This window comes from Octopus bimaculoides, chromosome 23, assembly GCF_001194135.2.
Source record: "Octopus bimaculoides isolate UCB-OBI-ISO-001 chromosome 23, ASM119413v2, whole genome shotgun sequence".
Lineage (NCBI taxonomy): Eukaryota > Metazoa > Mollusca > Cephalopoda > Octopoda > Octopodidae > Octopus > Octopus bimaculoides.
This window is the reverse complement of record NC_069003.1, coordinates 5,747,880-5,751,050: the sequence shown is the minus strand read 5'-3', so window position 1 is coordinate 5,751,050 and position 3,171 is coordinate 5,747,880. Positions and strand designations below refer to the sequence as shown.

Genomic DNA, 3,171 nt, shown 5'->3' with positions numbered 1-3,171 from the left:
GACCGGAAATTTTAAGGTTTTTATGATTTATATATATATTTTTTTTTTGGCTTTTATTTTTTACATGACTTGCCATTTTACTGACACAAAACCTCAAAGTTGTGTAACATGTCTATTTTAATAGTAGTAGTAGTAGCAGCAGTGGCGGTGGTGGTGGTGGTGGTGGTAGTAATAGTAGTTGTAGTAGTCACTGTAGTAGTAGTGGTGGTAGTGGTGGTTGGTGATAGTGGTGGTGGTGGTAGTAGTAGCTGTGGTAGTGGTGGTAGTAGTAGTAGTTGTGGTAGTGGTGGTGATGATGGTGGTGGTGGCAGCGATGGTGGCAAGTTTAGCTTCAGTTAGCACTGGCTCAACAGACAATCAACAAGAGGCGATTCCAGCCTTGACCCACCAGTTCCGACATCGTTTTGTGTATACCTAGGTCCACATTTTCTGTCGAACATGTCCTTCAGAATTTTCGATTTTAATTAAAGACACTACACTTTGATTTAAGAGAGATTTAGCTACTATTTCTAGCAAGTCAAACACCCACAAATCACTTAACTAGTGTTAGCAATAGGTTTTTTTCTCAGCCCCCACCCATTCTTTTCATTGCCAGTTCACTACAATGGTCGAGTGTGGAATGATAATTCATTCAAATATATGTATTTGTGTCATTAGTGCATACAACCTTAAACTGACAAGTGACCTTGTACAGCACTAGTTGTAGCATTTAGTACTTTTAAATTTCAACTATTAAAACAGCTTTCATGAATGTATTTGTTTCACTACAAAAAAAAAAAAATTTAAATTTTTCTTTTTATTTCCTTTTTATAGTCACAGGCATGGCTGTGTGATGAAGAAGCTCACTTTGCTACTGCATGGTCTCAGGTTCAGTCCCACTGCATAGCACTTTAGACAAGTGTCTTCTACTGTAGCCCCAGTTTCATCATTGCCCTGCGAGTGAGCCTGGTAAATGGAAACTGTGTTTATACACATACACACAAATACACACACACACACACACACACACACACGAGTGAGTGGACAAACGAAAGAAAAGGGCACTCAACACATTTAGTATTATTTAAAACAACTGAAATTTTATTACTTAAAAGAGCTGAGATTTATACTACATATATATGATACATGACACTATACACACTTATATATATATCAAGGCAAAGTCAGAGGAGGAAGGGCAGAGTCTATGACCTTTTTTCTTTTCGTAGGGTTTCTGAACTGTTAGGGAAAAGCAAGAAAGAAACCATGAATCTTGAATAATTCTCAGACAGGAGACTTTGTCCAAATGCTTGCAATATAGTGGGTAATATCAAAGACATACGAGGACCAGGTAGTAATGTTAAAACCTAGTAATGGATTAAATATTCCACCCAACAACATGTGCACCACCTGATGGATTTGTGCATGGTTCCTGTCTATGCAATTTCCCCTTGCAAGACTTAAGCTGCCCTGAGGCTGTGGCAGAGGACATGTTATTGTAACTGTAATTGTTATTTTGGGCCTTCAGTATTAGACTAGTAAAATACATCCCACTAGATTTCAGACGAGACGACAAAGAACTGAGATACTTGGTACCTTGCTGTACCCAAGAAGACCTGTACTCCACAGCAGAAGTATTAAGACAGCTCCCCCTGGCGAAGAAGATTGGCTTGCAAGAGCCCTGTACGAGAGCCATGCAAAAAGCACTCATTCCAGTGCCAAGTGAGAGTGCTCAAGCAGGGCCACATAAAAGTACCCACTCCACTCTGTAAAGTGGTTGGCATTAAGAAGGGCATCCAGCTGTAGAAATCATGTCAAATCAGACTGGAGTCTGGTGCAGCTCTCCAGCTTGCCAACTCTGATCAAACCATCCAACCCATGCCAGCATGGACAATGGACATTAAATGATGGTGATGAAAGATTCCAGTGAAGAAGAAAAGAATTCATAACTCGTTTTACTTGGATAAGCATTATGCTATGACGATCAGCAATTACAAAACTGTTTGTTAGACAAAAAATCTGAGCTAGAATGCATACATGCAAGAGAGACTGATTTCCAGGGATGTGATGGGGTGAATGAAAGTTCATGTGCTAAAAAACTATTGATTGTCTCATCCCTAACACAGGTTGAACAGTAGAAATGAACCCAAAAAGGCGGAAAGCTGGCTGAAACGTTACCACGTCAGGCGAAATGCTTAGCGGTATTTCGTCTGCCGTTACTTTCTGAGTTCAAATTCCGCTGAGGTCAACTTTGCCTTTCATCCTTTCGGGGTCAATAAATTAAGTACCAGTTACGCACTTGGGGTCAATGTAATCGACTTAATTCCTTTGTCTGTCCTTGTTTTCCCCCTCTATGCTTGGAAATAAGAAATGAATCCAAAACCATATGATCGCCAAGCAAACTTCCAAACCATTCCTGTGACAGACATGACTAACAATCATTTTGAAGAAAATATACCATTCTCATATTTCTTCTTGTCTGGTCAGAACTTTCAAATCTGATACTTTCTTGAACTAGCAATGCTAATTAATTTACAGAATACACAAACAAATCATTAATTACATACGACATGAAAGAATACACAGCTCTTCTGTTCTAGGTTTCCACATTGATGAATGCAACAAGAGATGTATACATACGGATAACTACTGAAATGTGAGCTCATACTTACACTAACTTTTCAACAATATCTCATTGATGTCTCCCAACAACTTGAATCAGATTGACTTCTAGTTAGATAATATTCTGAAATCTTAGGCATGGTTGTATCTTTTATCTTTTACTCGTTTCAGAGATGAGACTGCGGCCATGCTGGGGCACTGCCTTTAAGAACTTTCAGTTGAATAACTCAACCCCAGGGCTTCTATTTCAAACCTGATACTCATTCTATCGGCCTCTTTTGCCAAACTACTAAGTTACAGAAAGGTAAACACACCAACACTGGTTGTTATGTGGTGGTGGTAGTGCGGGACAAACACTCACATGAATATATATATATATATATATACAGCAAAAGGTAAAAGATATATATATATATATATACAAATATCTTTTATATTTTACTTGTTTCAGTCATTAGAGTGCGGCCATGCTGGGGCACAGCCTTGAAGAACTTTTAGTCAAATGTATCGGCCCCAGTACTTTCTAAAGCCTGATACTTATTCTATCAAACCGCTAAGTTACAGGGACAT

At 38.8% G+C, this 3,171-nt stretch overlaps 1 protein-coding gene across 1 annotated transcript in view; it reads right to left on the bottom strand.

Moving 5' to 3' along the window:
• The window catches only part of LOC106871344 (WD repeat-containing protein 13-like), a 198,006-nt gene that overhangs the window by 142,073 nt on the left and 52,762 nt on the right, over positions 1 to 3,171 (bottom strand). The gene's annotated exons all lie outside the window — the stretch shown is intronic.